The 16,937-nt window shown below is 34.0% G+C and overlaps 1 protein-coding gene across 1 annotated transcript in view; it reads left to right on the top strand.

Moving 5' to 3' along the window:
* The window catches only part of jef (major facilitator superfamily domain-containing protein 6 jef), a 467,956-nt gene that overhangs the window by 425,449 nt on the left and 25,570 nt on the right, over positions 1-16,937 (top strand). The gene's annotated exons all lie outside the window — the stretch shown is intronic.

Raw genomic sequence — 16,937 nt, forward strand, 5'->3', positions numbered from 1 at the left:
CGGCGTCTCGTCTTCTTGTTATTGCGCATGCGTTAGAATTCAGTTACGAGCGCCAAATGTACATCTAACACTCCCTTCCGTTCGTATCTGAATTTAACAAAACAGTATGAAATAAAAAAAATGGGAAGACATATTGGATTATTAAAACTGAGTAATCATATTTAAATGAATAAGTAATCAGCTGAAGATGTGGAACACGTTGGCCTCTTGATCACTCCTTGGGGATTGGTTGTGACGAGCTTAAACATACACAGAGAGATACATTAATTGGCATGTCTACTATCATTATCTATCTATTATCAATTTATCAATTTTACTATCTCAAGTTCAAGTTTAATTATCATGCAATTCACACTGATTAACATTCAAAATTTCTTTCGTTAGTCTTTTATGTAGTTCAAACGGCAGGGGTTTTGTGAAAATGTCTACTAGTTGTTCCTTGAATGGAATCCATTTAACGATTATTTTTTCTCTAGATACACATTCCTTAACGTAGTGAGCCTTGATCTCGGTCATGTGTCTCAGTCTTTTGCCACCATCTGTCTTAGCACTTGCTCCAGTGGCTTTGTTGTCACACCAAAGGTCCGCAGGCAGCAGAATGTATGACAGAATTAAGCTGATTGACTGTTCCAATCCTATCAGCTCCTGCCTTACATCTCACATCACCACGTCTTCTGCCTCGCAGGTTGAGATTGCAACGTAACTCTGTTTTCTCGTCTTCCAAGCAACTATATCGCAATATAATCTTATGAGGTATCCACCTGTCATAATTGAGCCTTTACAGTCTGCCAAACTCGCATCTGAAAAGACTGACAGCTTATTTTTCCGGCCTCTGTAGGTTAATCCCAGAGTTCTGGTGTGTTGCAGATATCGAAGGACTCGTTTGACCATTCTCTAATCATCAGTTGGGCAGATTTGGTGTCTGCTTAATACGTTCACAGAGTGTGAGATGTCTGGTCTGACTGTGTTAGCTAGATACAGCAGGCTTTCGACTTCTTCTCTGTGAGGTACATTTTCTTCAGTTTTAGTTTTGTTCAGTTCTCCAGTTTCTTCCGATTCTTCTCTGTCTTTTCTTTGCCGATTCAGGGCTTGATTAGTCACCATTGGTGTTCTTTGTGGTTTTGAGTCGGTAAATCCAAATTTTTCCAGAACTTTGTCGAAGTATGGTGTTTGCGTAAGTGAAATTGAATTATGTCTTCTATCTCTTTTTACTGTGATAACTAGGAAAGTGCCAACCTCGTCAAGATCTGATATCTCAAGGTCAGACTGTAGACCAATCTTAATTTCTTTTGGTTTACTCACCAATTTCTTGCTATCATGATATCATCTTTATATGGAATCAAGATTAAAAGGCTAACTTTTTCTTTCCATGCGTAAAGGCAAGTTTCACTGGTGTGCGTTTGTGATACTAGTTTCAGTGCAGCCACACGAAAACACTCGTTCCATTTCTTCAAGCTGATCTTGAGTCTATAAAGGGCTTTTTCTAGATTACATACTTTATTTTTCTTAAGTTAATCTTCGTCAAGCAGACCTTCAGGAAACACTATATTTATTTCTTTCTTGACTGAAACATTCATTAATGCTGTCTTGACATCCAGCAGACAAGTTTCTTGATTAAATTTATTAAAAGTGGAAATATCGGTTATAACCGATCTCACAAGAGCCAACCGAAATACAGGGGCATAAGTTTCTTGCAAGTCGTACTTATTCCTATCTTTAAACCCACGAATCACCAACCTTACTTTCAATGTCGTGGTTCCCATCTTCGTCTATCTTCTTCTTTAGGACTCGTCTGGAATCTATGATGTTTGGCTTGCTTCCTTCAACATTCATAGTTGGTCTATCTACAATTTTCCATACTTGATTTTATGCGTCGATTCCAATTCTTCGTAAATTGCTTTGAAGTTTTCTTGAACAAGCTCTTTATTCTTTCTCGGTCGTCCTCATTTTACCTTGACTCCTTGTTCTCCCTCCGTTTCTAATAATACTTCAAGACTAGCTTTACCAAACTTAATGAACCATTCATCTTATTTAATGTCTGTCTTATGATTATTTCAGTTTGCTATTTTATCACTTCCCCAGACATTTTTAAATACAAGTCTTTCATAAAATCTTGCACCCGGAACCTTATAAAATTTGCATCCTTTGGTCTGAGAAAAATGTAGCTGGTAGTAGTATAGCCAACCAGTACTACTCGTATACCTTGTGGGCTGTATTTGGTTCCAGTGTTTCTGTGTATCTTAATAAAAGCCACACGACCAAATCTTATTTGATTTATTTCTATCTTTAGATTGGGGGTAAAATTTTCTAAGAGAGCTGTTCTTTTGTTAGACAGGTGTGGTGTGCGATTGATTCGTTCTAAAACGCCATTGTATTGAAGATTGTCTGGAGAAACCAGTTGAGACTCAGGTCCCAATCTCTGGAGAATTTCTACTGTTCGACCTCCTGCAAACTCTGTGCCTTGGCCAGTTCCATAATAGCACATCTTCGCATTAAAGTCCAGTAGATTTCGTGCGCTGGTCGCAAATTTGTCCATACAATTTCTTGCTTTACTTTTCACTTTCACAGGGTATGCCATCGTCAATATTAAGTAGTCGTCTGTGTATACTATCATTAATTTGTATCTTTTAGGATCAGTTGTTTCGATGCCCTCTCTCTTCTAGTGTAGATTTCGTGCGCTTTGTATAAGAGTGTTAACAATAAATGTTATAGATATGATAAATATGACAGTAGATAGGATTTGTAAAGTGTTTAATTGAGCTAGTACTCAGTAATTTGCAAAGGTCAAGAGTCGGCACGTGTTTTTCCTCGCGTGAGGCAGGCTTGCATTGGTGTACGAGGATTTTCATTTAGCTGCTACAGTTATAAACTTTGAAAGGCATTCTTTAAATTTTAGCAATATAACACACCTTGCATAATGCAATGAAGTGATCGAACACAGTCTTATTCAAATCTTTATTGTCCAAAAACTTTCTCTGCAATCCTTAAGATATTCCAACGATAAATGCCTAAATCTCGCGTCTTAGAGCATGGCTCTGCTAGTTCTTTTAAGTATTTTATACCTTTATATAAAGGGACTTTAAGTCTCTGAAATCTCACCGATCATTAGTTTTTTACTATCATTAATTTTTCTATCTTTAATGGTTTTCTCAAACTCATTTTGTTGAGCGATATCCAAACAATCATTTTCAGATCCATTGTTTGGGATTATAGGTCAGCTCTTACTATAATTGGTACTGACTTCCTGAACTTTCTCAGCCATTGCCACAGAGGCACATTCTATCATTGAGCAATCTATAATTTCTTTACGCTTCTTGTTGTTGCTTGTACCCTGACCATCTTGCACTAGTTCCACTATCCAATGAAGACTCTGTAGGCATCGGAAGTTAACGTCTCGTTAGAGCGTGGGTCAAATATATCTATCTTAAGGTTGTCTAAATAGATGCATATGCATCTATTAACAAGCTGACGAAGCGACAGCAAGTTTCCAGCGAGCATATTGGCGCATGTCACTCTATCTAGAACCATTTTGTATTTGTTATTACTACCTGAAACCCACCTTTCTCCCTTCGCTCTCAAAATCACGGAGGAATTTTTATTCACGCATTTAACCAATTTTCTTTCATGAATTTTTGGTTTCCTCCGTGCGCGTAGAGAGCAAAGTTTCGGGTCCAACAACAAACATACTACTCGATGCATTAGATCTAAGCAATTCTATATTATTTTAACCTTCTTTACACTTCACTCAAATATTTATAGGACAAGAAATTCTCGCTTTTAAACAGTCTTTTAGAATCTGCAATTTTCACATCTGGTACTTTATTGACAATCTTATGGTAAAAGCCATCCCTTTTCTCATCTTCAAGAAAGCTCTAAATTTTACAAGAAAGTTTGAAATCTATCAAAATCCATTCATAATCCATCTTAGTCCATCGAGGAATTCACAAAATTGAGTATCACTTTGCTTTGCGGGATCAAATCTAACAGTGTAAATTTTGTTGTATATTTGATACGCCTTCATCTGTGTATAACTTCTTTTCATATCATTAATTTTTGCACTCTTACCGTAGGATAAGTAAAAAAAAACCTCTGTTTTAATAATCCAAGGATAATCTATCTAGTATTAAATTTAAAGTCTGCTCTCTATCTTCAATCAACTTTTGAATCCCCTAAATATCTTTCTTGTGGGCTCCTCGCTCCTTTAGTCAATTCTATCTTAAGATCATTATTTCTGCCTGCCGTTTTCTTATGCAAATTATCTATCTGTTTCTTTAAAATATTTTTTCTGTCGTTCAGATCCTTCAACATGCTATTTATAGTTTATGTATTAATCGAATCATTTTTTTATTTTTTTATTTTTTTTTATTATTTTCTATCACTTATTCTTGTTTATTAATCAAAATCAAATCTAATTTTTTTTTTTTTTTTTTTTTTTAACGTTTAATTTGCTTTCTTGATAAAATAATCTGGTATCAATCAAGTCTATCTTTCTATTTTTCAAAGTTTTCAGCAGCTTTCCTATTGAAATAATCTTGTATCAATTAAGTCTATCTTTCTATTTTCTAATCTGCTACTTCTAGTTAAGGTTTCATCAAAACTATTTTTTTATTTTTATATCATTAATTTGCTATCTTCATAAGGTATCAATCAAATTTATTTCTCTATCTCTCAAATCTTCATTTTTGTCTTTAGATTAGGTATCAATCAAACTAATTTCTCTTTCTCTCAGTCTTTATTCTTGTCTTCAGATGAGGTATCAATCAAATTTATTTTTCTATCGCTTAAATCTTTATTCTTGTCTTTGGATGAGGTATCAATCAAATTTATTTTTCTATCGCTCAAATTTTTATTCTTGTCTTTAGATGAGACAACAATCAACTTTATTCTTCTATCTCTCAAATCTTTTTTCTTGTCTTTAGATGAGGTATCAATCGAATTTATTTATCTATCGCTCAAATTTTTATTCTTGTCTTTAGATGAGGTATCAAATAAATTTATTTTTCTATCTCTCAAATCTTTATTCTTGTCTTTAGATGAGGCATCAATCAAATCTATTTTTCTATTGCTCAAATCTTTATTCTTGTCTTTGGATGAGGTATCAATCAAATTTATTTTTCTATCGCTCAAATTTTTATTCTTGTCTTTAGATGAGACATCAATCAAATTCATTTTTCTATCCTTCAAATCTTTATGTTTCTGTTTAGATGAGGTATTAATTAAATTTATTTTTCTGTCTTTCAAATCTTTAATTTTCTATCTTGTTAAAGGTTTACTTTGCTTATGTTTATGGAAAATTTTGCTTGCACGTGACTTATTGTATTTAAATCTTTTATCTTTAGTCTATCTAAAGAACCATTAATCGGATTGTGCTGCTTGTGTTTAGAAATAGTGTGAACAAGAATAAAAATTTGAGCGATAGAAAAATAAATTTGATTGATACCTCATCCAAAGACAAGAATAAATATTTGAGCAATAGAAAAATAGATTTGATTGATGCCTCATCTAAAGACAAGAATAAAGATTTGAGAGATAGAAAAATAAATTTGATTGATACCTCATCTAAAGACAAGAATAAAAATTTGAGCGATAGAAAAATAAATTTGATTGATACCTCATCCAAAGACAAGAATAAAGATTTAAGCGATAGAAAAATAAATTTGATTGATACCTCATCCAAAGACAAGAATAAAGATTTAAGCGATAGAAAAATAAATTTGATTGATACCTCATCTGAAGACAAGAATAAAGACTGAGAGAAAGAGAAATTAGTTTGATTGATACCTAATCTAAAGACAAAAATGAAGATTTGAGAGATAGAGAAATAAATTTGATTGATACCTTATGAAGATAGCAAATTAATGATATAAAAATAAAAAAATAGTTTTGATGAAACCTTAACTAGAAGTAGCAGATTAGAAAATAGAAAGATAGACTTAATTGATACAAGATTATTTCAATAGGAAAGCTGCTGAAAACTTTGAAAAATAGAAAGATAGACTTGATTGATACCAGATTATTTTATCAAGAAAGCAAATTAAACGTTAAAAAAAAAAAAAAAAAAAAAAATTAGATTTGATTTTGATTAATAAACAAGAATAAGTGATAGAAAATAATAAAAAAAAATAAAAAAATAAAAAAATGATTCGATTAATACATAAACTATAAATAGCATGTTGAAGGATCTGAACGACAGAAAAAATATTTTAAAGAAACAGATAGATAATTTGCATAAGAAAACGGCAGGCAGAAATAATGATCTTAAGATAGAATTGACTAAAGGAGCGAGGAGCCCACAAGAAAGATATTTAGGGGATTCAAAAGTTGATTGAAGATAGAGAGCAGACTTTAAATTTAATACTAGATAGATTATCCTTGGATTATTAAAACAGAGGTTTTTTTTTACTTATCCTACGGTAAGAGTGCAAAAATTAATGATATGAAAAGAAGTTATACACAGATGAAGGCGTATCAAATATACAACAAAATTTACACTGTTAGATTTGATCCCGCAAAGCAAAGTGATACTCAATTTTGTGAATTCCTCGATGGACTAAGATGGATTATGAATGGATTTTGATAGATTTCAAACTTTCTTGTAAAATTTAGAGCTTTCTTGAAGATGAGAAAAGGGATGGCTTTTACCATAAGATTGTCAATAAAGTACCAGATGTGAAAATTGCAGATTCTAAAAGACTGTTTAAAAGCGAGAATTTCTTGTCCTATAAATATTTGAGTGAAGTGTAAAGAAGGTTAAAATAATATAGAATTGCTTAGATCTAATGCATCGAGTAGTATGTTTGTTGTTGGACCCGAAACTTTGCTCTCTACGCGCACGGAGGAAACCAAAAATTCATGAAAGAAAATTGGTTAAATGCGTGAATAAAAATTCCTCCGTGATTTTGAGAGCGAAGGGAGAAAGGTGGGTTTCAGGTAGTAATAACAAATACAAAATGGTTCTAGATAGAGTGACATGCGCCAATATGCTCGCTGGAAACTTGCTGTCGCTTCGTCAGCTTGTTAATAGATGCATATGCATCTATTTAGACAACCTTAAGATAGATATATTTGACCCACGCTCTAACGAGACGTTAACTTCCGATGCCTACAGAGTCTTCATTGGATAGTGGAACTAGTGCAAGATGGTCAGGGTACAAGCAACAACAAGAAGCGTAAAGAAATTATAGATTGCTCAATGATAGAATGTGCCTCTGTGGCAATGGCTGAGAAAGTTCAGGAAGTCAGTACCAATTATAGTAAGAGCTGACCTATAATCCCAAACAATGGATCTGAAAATGATTGTTTGGATATCGCTCAACAAAATGAGTTTGAGAAAACCATTAAAGATAGAAAAATTAATGATAGTAAAAAACTAATGATCGGTGAGATTTCAGAGACTTAAAGTCCCTTTATATAAAGGTATAAAATACTTAAAAGAACTAGCAGAGCCATGCTCTAAGACGCGAGATTTAGGCATTTATCGTTGGAATATCTTAAGGATTGCAGAGAAAGTTTTTGGACAATAAAGATTTGAATAAGACTGTGTTCGATCACTTCATTGCATTATGCAAGGTGTGTTATATTGCTAAAATTTAAAGAATGCCTTTCAAAGTTTATAACTGTAGCAGCTAAATGAAAATCCTCGTACACCAATGCAAGCCTGCCTCACGCGAGGAAAAACACGTGCCGACTCTTGACCTTTGCAAATTACTGAGTACTAGCTCAATTAAACACTTTACAAATCCTATCTACTGTCATATTTATCATATCTATAACATTTATTGTTAACACTCTTATACAAAGCGCACGAAATCTACACTAGAAGAGAGAGGGCATCGAAACAACTGATCCTAAAAGATACAAATTAATGATAGTATACACAGACGACTACTTAATATTGACGATGGCATACCCTGTGAAAGTGAAAAGTAAAGCAAGAAATTGTATGGACAAATTTGCGACCAGCGCACGAAATCTACTGGACTTTAATGCGAAGATGTGCTATTATGGAACTGGCCAAGGCACAGAGTTTGCAGGAGGTCGAACAGTAGAAATTCTCCAGAGATTGGGACCTGAGTCTCAACTGGTTTCTCCAGACAATCTTCAATACAATGGCGTTTTAGAACGAATCAATCGCACACCACACCTGTCTAACAAAAGAACAGCTCTCTTAGAAAATTTTACCCCCAATCTAAAGATAGAAATAAATCAAATAAGATTTGGTCGTGTGGCTTTTATTAAGATACACAGAAACACTGGAACCAAATACAGCCCACAAGGTATACGAGTAGTACTGGTTGGCTATACTACTACCAGCTACATTTTTCTCAGACCAAAGGATGCAAATTTTATAAGGTTCCGGGTGCAAGATTTTATGAAAGACTTGTATTTAAAAATGTCTGGGGAAGTGATAAAATAGCAAACTGAAATAATCATAAGACAGACATTAAATAAGATGAATGGTTCATTAAGTTTGGTAAAGCTAGTCTTGAAGTATTATTAGAAACGGAGGGAGAACAAGGAGTCAAGGTAAAATGAGGACGACCGAGAAAGAATAAAGAGCTTGTTCAAGAAAACTTCAAAGCAATTTACGAAGAATTGGAATCGACGCATAAAATCAAGTATGGAAAATTGTAGATAGACCAACTATGAATGTTGAAGGAAGCAAGCCAAACATCATAGATTCCAGACGAGTCCTAAAGAAGAAGATAGACGAAGATGGGAACCACGACATTGAAAGTAAGGTTGGTGATTCGTGGGTTTAAAGATAGGAATAAGTACGACTTGCAAGAAACTTATGCCCCTGTATTTCGGTTGGCTCTTGTGAGATCGGTTATAACCGATATTTCCACTTTTAATAAATTTAATCAAGAAACTTGTCTGCTGGATGTCAAGACAGCATTAATGAATGTTTCAGTCAAGAAAGAAATAAATATAGTGTTTCCTGAAGGTCTGCTTGACGAAGATTAACTTAAGAAAAATAAAGTATGTAATCTAGAAAAAGCCCTTTATAGACTCAAGATCAGCTTGAAGAAATGGAACGAGTGTTTTCGTGTGGCTGCACTGAAACTAGTATCACAAACGCACACCAGTGAAACTTGCCTTTACGCATGGAAAGAAAAAGTTAGCCTTTTAATCTTGATTCCATATAAAGATGATATCATGATAGCAAGAAATTGGTGAGTAAACCAAAAGAAATTAAGATTGGTCTACAGTCTGACCTTGAGATATCAGATCTTGACGAGGTTGGCACTTTCCTAGTTATCACAGTAAAAAGAGATAGAAGACATAATTCAATTTCACTTACGCAAACACCATACTTCGACAAAGTTCTGGAAAAATTTGGATTTACCGACTCAAAACCACAAAGAACACCAATGGTGACTAATCAAGCCCTGAATCGGCAAAGAAAAGACAGAGAAGAATCGGAAGAAACTGGAGAACTGAACAAAACTAAAACTGAAGAAAATGTACCTCACAGAGAAGAAGTCGAAAGCCTGCTGTATCTAGCTAACACAGTCAGACCAGACATCTCACACTCTGTGAACGTATTAAGCAGACACCAAATCTGCCCAACTGATGATTAGAGAATGGTCAAACGAGTCCTTCGATATCTGCAACACACCAGAACTCTGGGATTAACCTACAGAGGCCGGAAAAATAAGCTGTCAGTCTTTTCAGATGCGAGTTTGGCAGACTGTAAAGGCTCAATTATGACAGGTGGATACCTCATAAGATTATATTGCGATATAGTTGCTTGGAAGACGAGAAAACAGAGTTACGTTGCAATCTCAACCTGCGAGGCAGAAGACGTGGTGATGTGAGATGTAAGGCAGGAGCTGATAGGATTGGAACAGTCAATCAGCTTAATTCTGTCATACATTCTGCTGCCTGCGGACCTTTGGTGTGACAACAAAGCCACTGGAGCAAGTGCTAAGACAGATGGTGGCAAAAGACTGAGACACATGACCGAGATCAAGGCTCACTACGTTAAGGAATGTGTATCTAGAGAAAAAATAATCGTTAAATGGATTCCATTCAAGGAACAACTAGTAGACATTTTCACAAAACCCCTGCCGTTTGAACTACATAAAAGACTAACGAAAGAAATTTTGAATGTTAATCAGTGTGAATTGCATGATAATTAAACTTGAACTTGAGATAGTAAAATTGATAAATTGATAATAGATAGATAATGATAGTAGACATGCCAATTAATGTATCTCTCTGTGTATGTTTAAGCTCGTCACAACCAATCCCCAAGGAGTGATCAAGAGGCCAACGTGTTCCACATCTTCAGCTGATTACTTATTCATTTAAATATGATTACTCAGTTTTAATAATCCAATATGTCTTCCCATTTTTTTTATTTCATACTGTTTTGTTAAATTCAGATACGAACGGAAGGGAGTGTTAGATGTACATTTGGCGCTCGTAACTGAATTCTAACGCATGCGCAATAACAAGAAGACGAGACGCCGTGACGCGGCACTTCAGCGTCTAATACCTATAGTTTACTCACTCTCGCGCGGTCAGTCAGTTTGTCGACACGCACTCCCTGCTTATCGTAGTTTCCCTTTGATTTGATCTTGCTTTATTTCAGTTCAGCTCACGATTGTATCCTTGATTGTAAAGACTAAAGATAGCATACACTGAAGATAGTGAGAATAAACGTGTCCGTGTTTTATAATAAAAACGACAGTGTTGTACATTTTATTGCCCGATCACATACCCACACATTCATACTGCTAACATTTGTTAACTGTATTATGATATTTTTTTAAATGATTGAAATAATTAGACACGCAAACATAATGAATGTTGTCTTAACAAGGTAAAACTTTATTTTATTATATTTCGATTTTATATGCTTGCATGGAGAACCTATAGCATACATTGTTGAACTTTGAAATATATTGTATATAGTTAATAATGCGGTCTTAGTCGTAATTATTAAAAAAATCATTGTCATTTAGACTTTATTTTATATAAACTGTTGCTTCTATTTTAAAGTTAAAACAGAAAAAAGTTTGTGTATATTTTTTAATCATTTTGAATTGTTTTGTAAGGCCAACGATTATTGGAAAACTTCTACTATTGAAACAACCCGGGGCGCTTACTGGCCGCTTTAATAATTAAAATGATAAATAAAATAACAAAAGCACTAATCACCAATCAACCCGGAGCACTTACTGGCTGCTTCGTTTATTAATTGAATAAATAAAAAAACACAAGTGCCAATCCCTACACAACCTGGGGCGCTTACTGGCCGCTTTGTTTTTTAATATAATAAATGAAATAACAGAAGCGCCAATCCCCACACAACCCCGGCCGCTTACTGGCCACTCCATTTATTAATTAAAAAAATAGTTAACGCAAGTGCCAATCACCACACATTCTGGAGCGCTAGATGATGATTTTGAAAATTAATAAAATTTATAAAGTAATAACACAAATGCCCATCACCAAACAATAAAGAGCACTTTCTAGTTGCGATTGACTTTTTTTATCATTTAATGCTTTCTTCAAACAAATAATGCAACCAGTAAGCACCCCGGGTTGCGTAGGGATTGGCGCTTGTGTTATTTTATTTATTCAATTAATAAACAAAGCGGCCAGTAAGCGCTCTGGGTTGTGCGGGGATTGGTGCATGCATAGCTGTGTCAAATATATTTGTTTTTGGCATTTATCAGCGATGAAGTTCAAACGACACATTTGAGATTGTTTTTAATTTTTTTTTAAAAAGTGCTGATGATGTTTTTGTGTTCTTTACATTACTACAGATAAAAAGTTATTTTCATGTTTTTTTTTTTATATCGTGCAACTTAAGATACCCTATCTCCTTACGTCAGTTGAATTTTGTAATTTGAACAACTAACAACACATAACAGTAACAATCTGGTCTTTTTTGTTTTTTTATACGACATTGCATCCATCAATATTTTAAAACTGTAACAACAACAGAATCATTCCTGATGCAGACAATAGACTTTTCTTCTTTCCCACCTTTTTCCACGAGAAATACTTACCTGAAACAGCGCATGAAACAATCGTACATCCAAATAGTTGAAACTAGATTTTTCTCTTTTAAATGTGTAGTCCCGCTTCTCAAGAGTCTATTTTTGTATAAAAAATACATTTTTTGAGGTTATAAATACCTAATTCATTACGAAACTTAAAAATCAAATGGTCTATTTAGCGTGGCTATGCATCAGCGTACTCGCATGTGCGACACCACATTTCATTTTAAATTGACTGCCAACAGATGGCGTTTTCAGTGCTAGTTACCTAGCGTATAACATAATAATACGCTTTAAAGGATAGTCTTATTTTAAATCAGTTAGCATAAATAAGATGAAGAGAAAATTATTTCATCTATAACCTAAGTGTCTTCGATTATCTAAAATCGATGGATTGCTAAAAAACAAGCTTTTGAAAAAAATCATAATTCTATAAAATAGGGTCAGCGATTTTAATTGCCGGTTATTTGACAACTTTGACAAATATTACGAATAGGGCCAAGATTGAAATCGTTATCACCGTGTAATGTAAGTTTAATTTTTAAATATGTCGTACGTAATTTTTTAGCAGAAAATTAGCTCTTTGAAATGAAAACTTTTTTAGACGCGCCTTGATTGGGAAATAACACGGCAAAAACTTATATACCTCCATACCTATGCGTATACTACAACTTGGAAGTTGAGCAACATTTGGATATGGTCAATGTCCAGGTGCCAGGGAGATTCCCGTAGCCTTTTGTGGTCTATGGCTCCACCAAGGTTTTGTCTCCTTAATTGAAATTTCGAGGGTGGAACCTCTAAAAACCGTGCAAAAAAAGTTAATAATAATTTTTAGAAACAAATTTCAAAATTACGTTTTATATTTCAAAGAATTTTTTTCCTGTTCGTTGGCACAATTAGAACAAAAAACCAATTAAGATTTGTATGCATATCGTACATAACAATACCTAAACCTCATAGTATTCAAGTAAAAAAATTCCCAAAGTTTACAAAAATGCGTTTTTCTGATTTTCGAAGAGCCTTGCTAAAGTATGAAAATAAAATTTTCAGTTATCAATGACTATCAACCTTCCTCTACAATCTCCAAAAAAGAAAATGACGAAAAATTACTTTGGGAGGTCTCGTCTCGTTTGGTCTTGGTCTCGATATTTTTTTTATCGAGACCGTCTTGTCTCATCTCGTCTCGAAGTAGGTATCGCATAAGCTTAATAGCATGTACTGTGCGCAATTATGCATGTGTGGATATAACACACTTAAAAATACTAGTTACTATTTTTTTTATACAAAGCAAACTATTACCAAAACATTATTGCATACTCATCAAATTGACGTAGAAGCCCAATATTTGTTAAACACTTTTTTTTTATACTGACTTAACCTCAAAATATTTAAAAATACGCCTTCTTTTGAAAAGGAAACAAGATAGGCCAAAAATAAAAATTTTTATGGGTTTTCCAGTGGTGAAAGAAAATAGCGGTGCATCGATTGAGAAAAGTTGGTTGGTGTATAACCTAAATTTACAGAGTTGTTGATGTATTGTCACGGAATGGAGCAGAAAAATTGTAGGAAAAATTGTATCTTGTTTGAAAAATCAATACTAATGTGCAAAAACTATTAGTTTTTTGATAACATGTAATCTCAAAATTATTAAGCATGCTTTAAATCTATGATGGGTGGATGAATAGATCAAAAATAACAATAATAATGGGTTTTATAATTTAAGTAGCAATTGCTGCACGCGAATGCAGAGGTGGCAGTTAATATTAAAAATAACTGTCATTTCGAAAAAATGAGCTTTAAAGTCGTGTAATAATCACCATAGGTTACAAAAAATTAGTGTATGTTTAGAAAATTATTTTACTTGTGCAGAAATTATCCATGAAAAAATGTTTACACAAACTCTCACTATCTCTGTTAATACAAACATGTACCAACTATCTTCGGAGTTTTCACTTCTACGGTGTGATGACACACCCCATGGTTTTTAAATGATAGATTTTTTTTTTAAACTGATAAAAAATATCTGTAAGATTTGCATTTAAAGTTTTGTGTAGAAAGTCTGAAAAAATAATTGCAAAAATTTTAATAATATATTAAGTATATGTTGAGTACCAGAATAATTTCAGGTTATATTGTATACTGGTATGATATCATTTGCGTAATGGAATAATAAGTATTATCAATTATGTAATAAAGACAAACGTATTTTAACTAACACTTATTTGAAATAAGTCTAAGTAGTCGAAATAAAAAATACGTTAAAAAAAGGCTTTTAATATTACGAAGGCAACTTCGTAAAAGCAACGGTAATCCTGTGATAATTTGTCATTACGTAAATTTTTACAGCAGTGGTACATGTATTTTTACCGTAGTTTACAGTAATTTTTATGGTAACTGTAAAATTTATCCCAAATTCACTATAGGTTTTACTGTAAGGCTACGGTAAAATTTTCCCTGAAAGAACATATTCGCTGTGTGCAAGTCTATTGGCGCCATCTATGCCAGAATAGCGCGGACTCTCAGGACGATTGAGGGCTCACTGCATTGTCAACCACGAATAACTCAAGATTGCAGACTTATTACAATAGTACGCATAAAAACTATAAGAATCCCAACAACTAATATTATTCTAGTTACACATTGGGATTATAAAAGGTCACATGACTCCCGCAGTATGTATAGTCATTTGAGGGAAAAATAACACAGGCCTTACAGGTGCAATTCTATTTTCATTTTTTTTACACGTTCAACGATTGTAATACGATAAAATCCTTTCGATAACATATTTTTGAGGAGATGACAATACCTTAGCTATTTTTTCCCAACTCAATTAGTCTTTTGCAGGTTAAAACTTTCCTTTGAAAGTGCGAAAACGCACATTCAACCTTACCAAAATCCCGCTTGTTTTCCTATATATAGTCAGGAGCGGGAGAACTTTGTACAGGTTAAATGTGAGTTTTCGCACTTTCAAAGAAAAGTTTTAAGCTGCAAAAGACTCTTAAGTTGGGAAAAAATAGGTAAGGTATTATCATCTCCTCAAAAATATGTTATCGAGAGGTTTTTATCGAATTACAATCGTTGAACGTGTAAAAAAAAATAAAAATATAATTGCACCTACAAGGCCTCTGTTATTTTTCTTCCAAGTGACTATATATATCGCGAGAGTCACAAAACATTTTGAAATCCCAATAGCGTAAAGTGCAGAAGCAAAGAATAATGCCAACATTCATGTTAACGAAGTAAAGACGACACCAAATCTGGTAACATAACCTTTGTTTTGTAGTCTCGAAGCAGACGATCTGAGCTTATCCGTAAAGTGACGCGAGTATGACGTTAGTGACCGTAAATATACTATTCACTGGCTTTGTTTTATTAACTCTTACTCAAATATAAAACTATAAACCTTAATTTCTTGAAGTGAAAAAACTGTGAAGCTTACGTTCACGATAGTTATCGTTATCACTTTGTCTGACAACTCAAAGTAGTTGAAAAACTTAATAACGTATGGCCAATTGTGCATTGAGTCCTCAAATGTCCTGCGAGTCTGCAAGTTTTTTTCACCATGGGCTCTGCTGTCGTTTTTTTTACCCCCTCCAATAACTTACACACAGCGAATAGCTATAGGCTGCAGGGTCACATGGTCTGGAGAGAAGGGCCAACCAGATGTTTGCTGAGAGAAAGAGATAAACGTAATATCTGTATTACAGAAATCAACTTATAGGGTATCTTTTATGAATGGCTTTAAGCGAAAGAGAACTGCATCATATTTCCAACAATACGTTCCAACAATATCAGTTGTATAAATGCAAATATCCGCACAGGTCTACAATTTGTAGGTAAGTCCGCGCTTTAGTACACAACTGATCAGGTGCTCGGCTTTTCCCTCCAGCCAACGTGACGCTGCAGCCTATAGCTATATGCTCTTTCAGGGGAAATTTTACCGTTGCCATACAGTAAAACCTATAGTGAATTTGGGATTAATTTTATAGTTACCATAAAAATTACTGTAAACTACGGTAAAAATACATGTACCACTGCTGTAAAAATTTACGTAATGATAAATTATCACAGGATTACCGTTGCTTTTACGGTGAAAATTTCTGTGATTCTGTTCTGCGTGCACTGTATCTTGAATTTTGATGAAATCTGTACGAAAAGTTTTCTACTTTTATCTATTGTAAATATATTTTATCTACGTTTTACCTTTTTTAATGGCATAAAATTCCATCGTTACATGCAAATTGCACGATGTAAAGACGATTCAAAGCAACATTGACGACAAACATGAGAATCAAATAATCGCCAACCAAGTTATTATATCGCATATGTAGTATACATATTTACAAACTGTAGTGTTTGCTACGTAAGGAAATTGATTGTTGTTATCATAAGAGTTTATCACGGGTTAATGTGCTTACTATACGTAACAAAAAAGTGTTTGTTTCATAGTATATTCTATACCTATTTTGCAACTAAACAAATAAAAAAGTAACTAGCCCCGGGCCCTAACTCAGCACTGACCCAACGCGGTAATTTTTCTTGGTTTGAGACCCAATTCGACATAAGCCGCGTCAATTGCCCGCGATCTTAGACATTCTCCAATTTTTCCCCCTTGATGAGGATATGTGTGTGTGTGTGTGTGTGGACACTTCGGTCATAGTTCTATTGACAAGAGCTTATCTCAGATACAGAGCCATTCGTCGTATGACCTAGGAAGGAAACAGCTGATGCGTCGAAGTCGTCTCTTTGAATCATGTATTTCTGTAGAACAAGTTATCCAGCGCGGAGTATGCAGACTCCAGCTTAACAACTGTAGAAATGTCTCCATTTTAGTATCACACGTTAACGTAAAAAAGCGTACATTTGATTTTAAAAAACTGTAAATTTTTATTAAAAACAGTATATACATAAACTTAATTC

Source organism: Copidosoma floridanum, unplaced genomic scaffold, assembly GCF_036245765.1.
Source record: "Copidosoma floridanum isolate Cflo_tuat_1 unplaced genomic scaffold, Cflo_Japanese_pri ptg000028l, whole genome shotgun sequence".
NCBI lineage: Eukaryota > Metazoa > Arthropoda > Insecta > Hymenoptera > Encyrtidae > Copidosoma > Copidosoma floridanum.